The sequence below is a fragment of the Eumetopias jubatus genome, unplaced genomic scaffold, assembly GCF_037043125.1.
Source record: "Eumetopias jubatus isolate StellerSeaLion01/CBP00866 unplaced genomic scaffold, mEumJub1_p1.0 scaffold_2, whole genome shotgun sequence".
NCBI classification, from domain to species: domain Eukaryota; kingdom Metazoa; phylum Chordata; class Mammalia; order Carnivora; family Otariidae; genus Eumetopias; species Eumetopias jubatus.
This window is the reverse complement of record NW_028274808.1, coordinates 39,601,322-39,615,642: the sequence shown is the minus strand read 5'-3', so window position 1 is coordinate 39,615,642 and position 14,321 is coordinate 39,601,322. Positions and strand designations below refer to the sequence as shown.

Sequence of the window (14,321 nt, the reverse complement as noted above, 5' to 3'; positions counted from 1 at the left end):
AAAATTGAAATACCATATTTTGAATAAAATATTAATATTTTATATGGAAGTATCATAGTTTAAGAAGGTAATTTTCATAATCGAATCCCTCAATTTGTAGGTGATATAGATAATAAGTACAAGATATTTTCACTCTTTAACTAGAAAACAGGCAAAAAAAAAGTTGGACAGAATGGAGGGAATTAAGATTAAAGTTAAAACTACTGTTTTAGAATCAGGAATAATATTAAAGGCTTCAGGTGTTTATATATCATTACGTAGAGACTAGGATATAAACTAGAAATTTAAGTGTTAACACATGGAGATAAATAAAATTTTACATATATGTATGTATCATTGAAAACAGAAATAGAAAAAAGTATAAAATACAAAAAAGATTAATTTCAAAAATTACAAATAGTATGAGCTTGCTATAAAATTATAGAAAAGATTTTTAAACATCAAAATTCTTAGATATGACACAAAATACGAGCAACGAAAGAAAAACATAGATAAACTGGACTTCATCAAAATTCCCAACTTGCATGCACCTGGGTGGCTTAGTCATTAAGCGTCTGCTTCAGCTCAGGTCATGATCCCAGGATCCTGGGATGGAGCCCCACATCGGGCTCCCTGCTCAGTGGGGAGTCTGCTTCTCCTGCTCCTTCCCACCTGTGCTCTCTCTCACTGTCTCTGTCTCTCTCAAATAAATAAATAAAATATATTAAAAATTCCAACTTGCATGCTTTCAAAGGACATCATCAAGAAAATGAAAAGGCAGGGGCACCCTGGGTGGCCCAGTTGGTTGAGCATCTGCCTTCCACTCAGGTCATGATCTCAGGATCCTGGGATCAAGCCTCACATCGGCCTCCCTGCTCAGTGGGTGTCTGCTTCTCCCTCTGCCCATTCCCCTGCTTGTGCTCTCTCTCTCTCTCTGTGAAATAAAGTAAAAATCTTTAAAACAAAACAACAACAAAAAAAATGAAAAGGCAACCTGTAGAATGGGAGAAAATATTTCAAATCATATATCTATACAGTACTTGTTTTTTGTTTTTAAGTAGGTTCCACACCCAGCATGGGGTTTGAACTCATGACCCCGAGATCAAGACCTGAGCTGAGATGGGGTTGGACATTTAACCAACTGAGCCAACCCGGGCACCCCTATCTATACAGTACATGTATCTAGAATATATAAGGACCTCAGAACTCAGTAATAAAAAGCCAAATAATGCAATTAATAGCCAAAGAATGTGAATACACATTCCTTCAAAGAAGATACGCAAATGGCCAATAGGAACATAACTATGCTTGACATTGTTAATCATCAGAGAAATGCAAATCAAAATCACAGTAAGATACAATTTCATACCACCAGAATGGTTCCAATCAAAAAGTCAAATAATAATAGTTGTTGAGGATGTGAGAAGATTGGAATCCTCACACACTGATAGTGGAGATCTAAAATGATACAACCTCTTTGGAAAACTCTCAGTTCCTCAAATGATGAAATATAGAGTTACCATGTAATGTAGCAGTTTCACTCCTAGGTGTATATATATATATACACCCATGAGAAATGGAAACACATCTCCACACAAAAACTCGTAAAAGAGGGGTTCCTGGGTGGCTCAGTCAGTTGTCTAACTCTTGATTTCGGCTCAGGTCATGATCTCAGGCTTGTGAGATTGAGCCTCGCATCAGGTTCCATGCTGGGTGTGGAACCTGCTTAAGATTCTCTTCACCCTCCCCCTCTGTCCCTCCCCCCATCCTCTCTAAAAAAACCAAACCAAACAAAAAAAACAACACTTATACAAGAATGTTCGTGGCAGCATTATTAATAATAGCCAAAAAGTGGAAACAGCCCAAATATCCATCAACAAATGAATGGATAAACAAATGTGACATATACACAGAATGGAATATTTTTCAGCAATAAAAAAGAATAACATACTGACACATGCTACATCATAGATGAAACTTTAAAACATTATGCTAAGTGAAGTAAGTCAGATAAGGCCACATATATGAGTCTGTTCATATGAATGTCCAAAGTAGGGAACTCTGTAGAGACAGGAAGCAGATTAGTGGACTGGAGTGGAAGATCAGGATATAGGGAATTATAGCTAAGGGGTACAGAGTTTCCTTTTGAGTTAATGGAAATATTCTAAAATTGTGCTGGTTACATATATGTGTGAATATGCTAAAAACCATTGAATTGTAAATTTTGAATGGGTAAATTGTGTGATATGTGAATTATATTTCAATAAAGCTGTTTAAAAAATGAGTCATGACTAGGCATGAGTATCTGCTCTTTATTAAGAATGAGATAGATCTCGTGTGAACTCCACAAGGGGAGAAATTTTTATCTGGTTTGTTCGTGGATATATCCTCAGAGCCTAGAAGAGGGCCTGGCACACAGTAAGCATTCAATAAATATTTTTTTTTAATTTTTTTTAAAGATTTTATTTATTCATTTGAGACACAGAGATTCAGAGAGAGAGAGAGCATGAGCAGTGGGAGAGGCAGAGGGAGAGGGAGAAGCAGACTCCCTGCTGAGCCAGGAGCCCGATGTGGGGCTTGGTCCCAGGACCCTGGGATCATGACCTGAGCCAAAGGCAGACGCTTAACCATCTGAGCCACCCAGGCGCCCCAGCATTCAATAAATATTAACTGAATGAACTCTGATGTATATACCTATTTATAACCTGCCTCCATTTATCCTACTTTATCTCCCATTCAATTTAATAAAAAAATTAAAAAAAAAAGAATGAGACGCAGATATAACTTTATCGTGTGGAAGTATCCATGATAAATTGTTGAGTGAGAACTGATGATTGAAAGACACATCACAAAACCATAAGTCAAGTAAACCATACTGTTTAAAAATTATTTTTGATAAAATTAATTTTATTTAAAATTTTTTTCTTTTATTTTTCTAATTTTCCTGCTATGGATATTTATTACTTGTATAATAAAAGTGTTTTCCCCACAGACTGGAAAGATATGAAGCCCAAACTGAAAGGTTTTTTTTTTTGTTTTCTTTTTTAAGATTTCATTTATTTATTTGACAGCGCAAGTAGGCAGAGCAATAGGCAGAGGGAGAGGGAGAAGCAGGCTCCTCACTGAGCAGAGAGCCGGATGCAGGGCTCGATCCCAGGGTCCTGGGACCATGACCTGAGCCAAAGGCAGATGCTTAACGACTGAGCCACCCAGGTGCCCCCAAACCAAAAGTTTTATATTTAAAAAGGCAATTGTAATTCATCAGTCTTACACAATACACAGAAACTGTACCAATTAAACAATAGCTTCCCATTCCCCCTCCTTCCATTTATCTCAGTGAATTAGTCAATTTTGTGTACCTCATAAAATGGAATCATATTTGTCCATTCGTGTCTGGCTTATTTCACTTAGCATAATGCTTTCAAGGTCTGTCTACATTCTAGCATGTATCAGAATAGCATTCCTTCTTACAGCTAAATAATATTCCACTGTATGTATATAGCACATTTTGTTTATCCATTTGTTTTTGATGGACATTTGAGTTGTTCCACCTTTTGGCTATTAGGAATGATACGACAGTGAACATTGGTGTACAAATACCCACTTTGAATTGGAATTGCTGGATCATATGGTAATTCTGTTTTTAACTTTTTGAGGAAACTCTGTTTTTCATAGCAGCTGGCCCATTTTACATTCCCACCTGCAGTGCACAGGGGTTCCAACTTTTCTGTATCTTTGCCAACACTTGCTACTTTCTATTTTTTTATAATTGTCATCCAAATGGGTGAGAGGTAGTATCTTATTGGAGGTTTTTTTTTTTTAAGATTTATTTATTATAGAGAGCGTGCATGCATGAAAGCAGGGGGAGGGGCAATAGGGAGAGAGAATCCAGAAGCAGACTCCCCGCTGAGGGCAGGCCAGATCCCAGGACCCCAAGATCATGACCTGATCCGAAATCAAGAGTCAGCCGCTTGACGGGCTGAGCCACCCAGGCACCCCTCTCAGTGGAGTTTTGATTTGCATTTCATGATGAATGAATGTGATCATTTCATATGCTTACTGACAATATGTATGTCTTCTTTGAAGAAGTCTATTCGAGTTCTTAGCCCATCTTTGAGTTGGGGTGTTTGCTTTCTATTTTCGAATTATGAGAGTTTTTGCTTGTTTTTTTAGTAGGCTCTACACCCAATGTGGGGCTTGAACTCAAGACCCTGAGATCAAGAGTCTCTTGCTCTGCGGACTGAGCCAGCCAGGTGCCCATGTGAGAGTTTTTTTTTCATTGAAGTATAGTTGACAACAAAAGTTATGAGAGTTCTTTATATATTCTGGTATTAGTCACTTATCAACTGATTTACAGATGTTTTCTTCTGTGAGTTATCTTTTTACTCTCTTTGTAGTGTCCTTTAATGCACAAAGTTTCTAACTTTGATAAAGTCCAATTTATTTTTTCTTTTGTTGCTATGTTGTTGGTGTCATATTTAAGAAATCATTGCCAAATCTAAGGTCACAAAGATTTTCCCCTATGTTTTCTTCTAAAATTTTTGTAGTTTTAGCTCTTAAGTTTAGGTCTTTGATTGATTTTGAGTTAATTTTTGTATGTGGTAGGAAGTAAGGGTCCTTCTTCATTCTTTTGCATGTGGATATCCAGTTTTCCCAGTAGCATTTGTTCAAAAGACCACTCTTCCCCCATTGAAGGGTCTTGGCATCCTTACCAGAAATAACTTGACCATTTATTTGAGTTTATTTCTGGACTCTGTGTTCTATTCCATTGGTATATATGTTTGCCCTTTATACCATTTTGATTACTATAGATTTGTAGTAAGTTTTGAAATCAGAAAGTGTGTGTCCTACAACATTGCTCTTTTTCAAGATTGTTTTAGCTATTTGGGGGTCCATTGAAATAACATAAATTTTAGGTTGGGTTTTTTCTTCTCTCTTTTTTTTTAGAGTAGATTTTTTTTTCCTAATTTTTATTTTTAATTGTAGTTGACATACAACATTAGTTTTAGGTATACAACATGGTAATTCGAAAATTATATGCCTTATCAAATGCTTACCACAGTAAGTGAGGTTAGTTATCATCTGTCAACATATTAAATTACATTATCATTCACTGTATTTCCTATGCTGTACTTAACATCTTTGTGATTTATTTCTTTTATAAAGGAGAGTTTGTACCTCTTAATCCCTTTCACCTATTTTGCCCATCCCCTTCCCCTCTTATAACCATCGGTTTGTTTTCTTAGTCTGCTTCTGTTTGTTTTTTTGTTTGTTTGCTCATTTGTTTTTTAGATTCCAGATATAAGTAAAATCATATGGTGTTTTTGTCTTTCTCTGACTTATTTCACTTAACGTAATACCAACTAGGTCCATCGATGTCATGAATGGCGAGATTTCATTCTCTACCCCTCTTAGATTTCATTCTTTCTTATGCTGAGTAATATTCCATTGTGTACATATATCACATCTTCTTAACAGTTCATCTATCAAAGGACACTTAGGTCGTTTCCATATCTTGGCTATTGTAAATAATGCTGCAACAAATATAGGGGTGCATATATCTTTTTGAATTGGTGTTTTTGTTTTCTTTGGGTAATTCCCCAGAAGAGGAATTAACTAGATTATATGATATTTCTATTTTTAATTTTTTAAAAATTAAAACTGCCATTTGATTTTCCACCAATATACATTCCCACCATTAGTGCACAAAGATTTGCCTTTCTCCACATTCTGGCCAACACTTGTTATTTCTTGACTTTTTGATAATAGTTATTCAGATAGGTGTGAGGTAATAACTCGTTGTAGTTTTGATATGCATTTCCCTGATGATTAGCGACACTGAGCATCTTTTCAGGTGTCTTTTGACCATCTGGATGTTTTCTTTGGTAAAATGTCATTCAGGTCCTTTCACCATTTATTAATCAGATTATTTGGGGGTGTTGTGATGCTGAGTTATATGAGTTCCTTATATATTTTGGATATCAACCCCTTAGTGGATATATCATTTGCAAATATCTTCTTCTATTCAATAGACTGCCTTATTACCTTGTTGATAGTATCCTTTGGTGTGCAAAAGCTTTTTAGTTTGATGCAGTCTCAATAGTTTATTTTTGCTTTTGTCTCCCTTGCTTGCGGAGACAGATCCAGAAAAATATTGTTAAGACTGTTGTCCAATACATACATACATACGTACATACATACATCCTTCCTATGTTTTCTTCTAGGAGTTTTATGGTTTCAGGTCCTAATTTAGGTCTTTAATCCATTTTGAATTTACTTTTGTGTATGGTATACGGAAGTCCAGTTTCAGTATTTTGCATATAGCTGTCCAGTTTTCCCAAGACCATTAATGAAGAGACTGTCTTTTTTCCGCATTGTATACTCTTGCTTCCTTTGTTATACATTAATTGGCCATATAAGCATGGGATTATTTCTGGCTCTCTGTTCTATTGACATATGTATCTACTTTTGTGTCGGTACCATACTGTATTGATTACTATAGCTTTGTAGTATATCTTGAAAACTGGTATTGTGATACCTCCAGCTTTTTTGTTCTTTCTCAAGTGTGCTTTGGCTATTGGTGGTCTTTTGTTGTTCCATACAAATTTTAAGATTATTTGTTCTAGTTCTGTGAGAGATGCTGTTGGTATTTTCTTTTTTCAAAGATTTATGTATTTATTTTAGAGAGAAGGAGAGACAGAGACGAAGTGGGAGGAGGGGCAGAGGGAGAGAATCTTCAAGCAGACTCCCCACTGAGTGCAGAGCCTGATGCAGGGCTTGCTCTCATGACCCATGAGACCATGACCTGAGCCGAAACCAAGAGTCAGATGCTTAACCAACTGAGACACATGCACCAAAAATGCTGTTGGTATTTTCATAGGGATTACATTGAGTCTGTAGATTGCTTTGGGTAGTATGGACATTTTAACAATGTTAATTCTTCCAGTCTATGAGTGTGGTATGTCTTTCCACTTGTTTTGTTGTTTTCAGTTTATTTCATTGGTGTCTTACAGTTTTCAAAGTACAGGTCTTGAATCTCCTTGGTTAAATTTATCCCTAGGTATTTTATTCATTTTGAGGCAATTGCAAATGGGATTGTTTTCTTAATTTCTCTTTCTGCTATTTCTTTATTAATGTATAGAAATGGAGCAGATTTTTGTATATTAATTTGGTATCCTGCACCTTTACTGAATTTATTTACTCTAATATTTTGGTGGAGTCTTTAGGGTTTTCAATGTATACTATCATGTCATCTGTAAATCGTGACTATTTTACTTTTTCACCAATTTGGATGCATTTCATTTCTTTTTCTTGTTTGATTGCTGTGACTAGGACTTTAGTAGCGTGTTGAGTAAGTAGTGTGGCGAGGATGGACATCCTTATTTTGTTCCTGCTCTTAGAGGAAAGCTTTCCACTTTTCACCATTGACTAGGACATTAGCTGCGGGTTTTTAATATGTGTTCTTTATTATGTTTATTATTTGCCCTCTAAACCCATTTTATTGAAAGTTTTTATCATGAATGGATGTTGAATTTTATCAGATGTTTTTCTGCATCTATTAAGATGATCATATGATTTTTATCCTTTATTTAGTTAATGTGGTGTAACATGTTGATTGAATTGTGGATATTGAACTGTCCTTATTATCCTGGAATGAATCCCACTTGATCATAGTGAATGAACCATTTAATGTATTGTTGAATATGGTTTGCTAATATCTTGTTGAGTATTTTTGCATCTATGTTCATCAGGGATATTGGCCTATAATTTCCTTTTTTTTTTCTAAATTGCATCTTTGTTTAGTTTTGGTATCAGGACAATGATGGCCTCATAGAATACATTTGGAAGCATTTCTTCCTCTTCTATATTTTTAAAATAGTTTGAGAAGGATAAGTATTAACTCTTCTTTTAGTGTTTCATAGAATTCACCTGTGAAGCCATCAAGTCCTGGACTTTTCTTTCTTGGTTGTGTTTTGATTATTGATTCAATTTCATTATTAGTCACTGGTTTGTTCAGATTTTCTATATTTTCGTGATTCAGTCTTGGAAAATTGTATATTTCTAGCAGTTTATCCACTTGTAGTTCATCCACTTTATTGGCATATAATTTTTTATAGTAGTTTCTTACAATCTTTTGTATTTCTGTAATGTTGGCTGTAACTTCTCTTTCATTTCTGATTTTCTTTATTTGAGTTCTCTTTTTTTCTTGATGAGTCTGGCTTAAGGTTTATCAATTTTATTTATCTTTTCAAAGAACTAGCTGTTAGTTTCACTAATCTTTTCTTTCTGTTTTTTGTTAAGTCTCTATTTCATGTATTTCTACTCTGATCTTTATTATTTCTTTCCTTTTTCTAACTTTGGTTCTTGTTCATTCTTTTTCTAGTTTCTGTAGAGGTAACATTAGATTGTTTATGAGAGTTTTCTTGTTTCTAGAGGCAGGTCTCTATTACTATAAACGTCTGTCTTAAAACAATTTTTGCTGGGTACCAAAGATTTTGAACCATTGTGTTTCTATTTTCATTTGTTTCCAGGTATTCTCTTTTATTTCCTCTTTGATTTCTTTGTTAACCTGTTGGTTGTCTAGTAGCATGTTGTTTTCCAACCACATGCTTGTATTGTGTCCAGTTTTTTTTCTTGTAATTGATTTAGTTTCATGTAATTATGATTGGAAACATTGCTCAATAGGATTTCAATCTTCTTAAATCTATTGAGACTTATTTTGTGACCTAATGTGTGATCCATACTGGAGAATGTTCCATGTGCACTTTAAAAGAATATTCTCTTTTTGGAAGGAATGTTCTGTACTTAACTGTTAAGTCCATCTGGTCTAATGTGTCATTCAAAGCCATTGTTTCTTTATTGATTTTCTGTGTGGATGATCTATCCATTAATGTGAGTGAGGTGTTAATTATTGTATTGCTATCAATTTCTCCCTTGATGTCTGTTAGTCATTGCTTTGTGTATTTAGGTGGGCCTATGATGGGCACTTATCATTGTTATACCTTGTTCCTGGATTTATCCTTTTCATTATGTAATGTCCTTCTTTATCCCGTGTTACAATCATTGTTTTATTATTAAAATCTACTTTATATGATATAAGTAGTGCTATCCCAACTTTCTTTTTTTTTTCCTCTTGCATGACATGTCTTTTTCTATCCCTTCACTTTTGGTTTACATATGTGTTTGGTCTGAAGTTAATTAGCATTCAATGGGTCTTGCTTTTTTGGGGGGGAGGTCTCAGGAGTAGAATTTAGTGATTCATCACTTCATATAACACCCACTGCTCATCCCGACAAGTGCCCTCCTTAATGCCCATCACCCATTTAGTGCATCTCAATACCCTTCTCCCCTACAGCAACCCTCTGTTCTCTACAGTTAAGAGTCTCTTATGGCTTCCCTCCTTCTCTGTTTCTATCTTAGTTTATTTTTCCTTCCTTTCTCCCATGTTCATCTGTTTTGTTTCTTAAATCTCACATATGAGGGAAATCATATGATATTTGTCTTTCTCTGACTGACTTATTTCACTTAGCATAATACACTCTAATTCCATCCACATTGTTGCAAATGGCAAGATCTCATTTTCTTTTTTTTAAGATTTTATTTATTTATTTGAGAGAGAGAGAGTGCATGAGCAGTGGGGAGGGGCAGAGGAAGAAGGAGAAACAGACTCCCACCTGAGCAGGGAGCCTGACGCCATGCTCATTTGCAGGACTCTGAGATCATGACCTGAGCCAGAGGCAGATGCTTAACTGACTGAGCCACCTAGGTGCCCCAAGATTTCATTCTTTTTGATGGCTGAGTAATACTGTTCATATATATATATATATATATATGTAATGTAAAAAACATCTTTATCCATTCATCAGTTGATAAAATTTGGGCTCTTTTTCATAATTTGGCTATTTTTTTTTAAGATTTTATTTATTTGAGAGAGGGAGAGGGAGAGAGAGCATGAGCAGAGGGGAGGGGGTAGAGGGAGAGGGAGAAGCAGACTTCCCACTGAGCAGGGAGCCTGATGCGGGACTCGATCCCAGGATCCTGGGATCATGACCTGAGCTGAACGCAGATGCTTAACCAACTGAGCCACCCCGGTGCCCCTTGGCTCTTGTTGATAGTGCTGCTGTAAACATTGGAGTGCATGTACCCCTTCAAATAAGCATTTTTGTATCCTTTGGATAAATACCTAGTAGTGCAATTGCTGGGTCATAGGTAGGCATCTTCCTTTTTTTATGCATTCAGTCACCCTATGACTTTTGATCAGAGAATTTTTTTTTAAGATTTTATTTATTTATTTGAGAGAGAGAGAACATGAGCAGAGGGGAGGGGCAGAGGGAGATGGAGAAGCAGACTCCCCGCTGAGCAGGGAGCCCAATGCAGGGCTTGATCCCAGGACCCTGGGATCATGACCTGAGCCAAAGATAGACACTTAACCAACTGAGCCATCTAGGCGCCCCAAGAATTCAGTTTATTTACATTTAAAGTGATTATTGAATGCACCCAACATGAATAAAACAGTTAATACATAACATACATAAAACAGTTAATAACAAACATAAAATAATCGATAGTAATACAATAATAGTAGGGGACTTTACCCCTCCACTTACATCGATGGACAGATCATCCATATAGAAATTCAACAAGGAAACGGGCTTTGAATAACCTACTGGGCCAGAGTGATTTAACAGACATGTTCAAAACATTCTATCCTAAAACAGCAGAATGTGTATATGGAACATTCTCCATAATAGATCACATATTAGGCCACAAAACAAGTCCCTCAACAAATTCAAAAAAATCAAAGTCATATCATGTATCTTTTCTGGCCACAATTCTATGAAACTAGAAATCAACCACAAGAAAAAAATCTGGGAAGAACACAAATACATGGAGGTTAAATAATATGCTCCTAAACAATGAATGGGTCAACCAAGAAATCAAAGAAGAAATCAAAACTTGAAACAAATGAAAATGAAAACACAACAGTCCCAAATCTTTGGAATGCAGCAAAAGTGGTGCTAAGAGAGAAGTTTGTTGCAATATAGGCCTACCTCAAGAAGCAAGAAAAACTTCAAAACAACCTAACCTTATGCCTAAAGGAGCTAGAAAAAGAGGAACAAGCAAAAACCCAGTCCCAGTAAAAGGGAAAAAAATAATAAAAATTAAGAGTAGATATAAATGATATAGAAAGTAACAGCAACAACCACCACAACAACAAAACCCTACTAGAATGTATCAATGAAACCAGGAGCTGGTTCTTTGAAAATATCAACAAAACTGATAAACTTATGGCAAGACTCATTAAAAAAAAAGGAGATTGAGAGAGGATCCAAATAAAATCACTAAAGAGGAGAAGTAACGACCAACACCATAGAAATACAAGCGATTATAACAATATTATGAAAACCTAATTGGACAACCTAGAAAAAATGGATAAGTTCCGAGAAACATGTGACCTACAAAAACTAAAGCAGGAAGAAATAGAAAATTTGAACAGATTGATTACCAGCAATGAAATGAATCAGTAGTCAGGAAACTACCAAAAAACAAACATCCAGGAGCAGACAGCTTCACAGGAGAATTCTATCAGTTAAAGAAATTAATACCTATTCTTCTCAAACTATTACAAAAAAATACAAGAGGAAGGAAAACTTCCAAATTTATTCTGTGAGGCCAGTTATCACCCTGATATCAAAACCAGAGAAAGATACCACAAAAAAGGAATACTATAGGCTAATATCTCTCATGACTGTGGATGCAAAGATCTTCAACAAAAAATTAGCAAACTGAATCCAACAATACATTAAAAAAATCATACACCATGATCAACCGGGATTTATTCCCAGGATGTAAATGTGGTTCAGTATTCATAAAACAATCATTGTGATGTGTCACATCAATAAGAGGAAGGATAAAAACCGTATGATCATTTCAACAGCCTCTCTTAAGTCTTAGGGCCATAAAAATTTGAGTGCCCTTTCCTATTCTGACTCACTTCCAGGTTTATGCGTTGCTCTTTAGCAAAACAGAAGAGGTGCCTTTAGTGTTTTAAAGGGGGGCAGGGGAAGGTGTTGGTGCAAACAAGGGTACAGGCTCAGAAAAGAACATTTCAGCATCACAAGAGAGGATAAAGACCATACAATCATTTCAGTAGATACAGAAAAAGCGTTTTACAAAGTACAACATCCATTCATGGTAACAGCCTTCAACAGAGTAGGTTAGAGGGAACATACCTAAACATAATAAAGGCCGTCTATGAGAAACCCATAACTAATATCATATGCAGTAGTGAGAAGCTGAGAGCTTTCCCCTAAGGTCTGGAATAAGACAAGCGTGTCTACTCTTACCACTTTTATTCAACATGGTACTGAAAGTCCTAGCTACAACAATCAGACAAGAAAAAGATATGAAAGGAATCTAGATTTGTAAAGAAGAAGTAAAACTGTCACTATTTGCAGATGACATGAAACTATAGAAAACCCTAAAGACCATCAAAAAACTAGAACTGATAAATGAATTCAGTAAAGTTGCAGGATACAAAATCAAAAATATGTTGCATTCCTATACAGTACTAATGATGTGATAGAGAAATTAAGAAACAGTCCCATTTACAATTGCACCAAAAACAATGAAATATCTAGGAATAAACTTTTTTTTTTAAGATTTTATTTATTTATTTGAGAGAGAGAGAATGAGGGATAGAGAGCACGAGGGGGAAGAGGGTCAGAGGGAGAAGCAGACTCCCCGCGGAGCTGGGAGCCCGATGTGGGACTTGATCCCGGGACTCCAGGATCATGACCTGAGCCGAAGGCAGTCGCTTAACCGACTGAGCCACCCAGGCGCCCTCTAGGAATAAACTTAACCAAAGAGGTGAAAGACGTGTACTCTGAAAACTATAAAACACTGAAGAAAGAAATTTAAGACAATGCAAAGAAAGGGAAAGACATTCCACGCTCATGAGTTAGAAGAACAAATATTGTTAAAATGTCTATACTACCAAAAGCAGTCTATATATTTATGCAATGTCTATGAAAATACCAACAGCTTTTTTCACAGAACTAGAACAAACCTAAAATTTGGAACCATGAAAGACCTCGAATAGCCAAAGCAATCTTGAAAAACAAAACTGGAGGTATCATAATCCCAGACTTAAAGTTATATTACAAAGCAGTAGTAATCAAAACAGTATAATACCGGCATAAACATAGACACATAGAGTGGCACCTGGGTGGCTTAGTCAGTTGAGTGTCTGACTCTTTTTTTTTAAGATTTTATTTATTTATTTCACAGAGAGAGCGAGAGCAGGAACACAGGTAGGGGGAGTGGGAGAGGAGAAGCAGGCTTCCCGCGGAGCAGGGAGCCTGATGCGGGGCTCGATCCCATGACCCCAGGATCATGACCTGAGCTGAAGGCAGACACTTAACAACTGAGCTACCTAGGCGCCCGGAGTGTCTGACTCTTGATTTCAACTCAAGCCTTGGGCTCAGGGTCGTGAGTTAAAGCCCTTAGTTGGGCTCCACGCTGGGAGCCTCATTAAAAAAGAAAAAATACACACATAGATCAATGGAACAGAATAGAAAACCCAGAAATAGACCCATGCTTATATGGTCAATTAATCTTCAACAAAGGAGGCAAGAATATATAATGGGGGAAAGACAGTCTCTTTAATAATGGTGTTGATAAAACTGTACAGCTGCATGCAAAAGAATGAAAATGGACCACTTTCTGTCACTACACACAAAAACTCAAAATGGATTGAAGACCTGAATGTGAGACCTGAAACCATAAAAATTCTAGAAGAGAGCATAGGCAGTGATTCCTCTGACATCAGCCATAGTAACATTTTTCTAAATTTGTTTCCTGAGGTAAGGGAAATAAAAGCAAAAATAAACTATTGGGACTACCTCAAAATAAAAAGCTTCTGCACAGCAAAGGAAGCCATCAACCAAACAAAAGAGACAGCCTAGTGAATGGGAGAAGATATTTGGAAATGATACCTCCAATAAAGGGTTAGTATCCAAGATACATGAAGAACTTATACAACTCAACACCAAAAAAAACACAAATAATACAATTAAAAAATGGGCAGAAGATAGGAACAGACATTTCTCCAAAGAAGACATCCAGATGGCCAATAGACACATGAAAAGATGCTCAACATCATTAATCATCAGGGAAATGCAAATTAAAACCATGATGAGATATCACCTCACACCTATCAGAATGGCTAAAATCAAAAACACAAGAAACAATAAGTGCTGGAAAGGATGTGGAGAAAAAGGAATCCTCGTGCACTGTTGGTGGGAATGGAAACTGGTGCAACCACTGTGGAAAACAGTATG

General features: G+C 36.2%; 1 protein-coding gene across 5 annotated transcripts in view; it reads left to right on the top strand.

Moving 5' to 3' along the window:
- Positions 1-14,321, top strand: part of RNF170 (ring finger protein 170) — a 46,685-nt gene that overhangs the window by 7,481 nt on the left and 24,883 nt on the right. The window contains exon 1 of one of the 5 annotated variants that reach the window (XM_088020978.1): positions 4,168-4,240. The exons of the other annotated variants lie outside the window; for them this stretch is intronic. The gene's annotated coding sequence lies outside the window, so the exon portion shown is untranslated. Of the gene's footprint in view, positions 1-4,167; positions 4,241-14,321 lie in introns of those variants that run through there. 5 annotated transcript variants of the gene reach the window in all.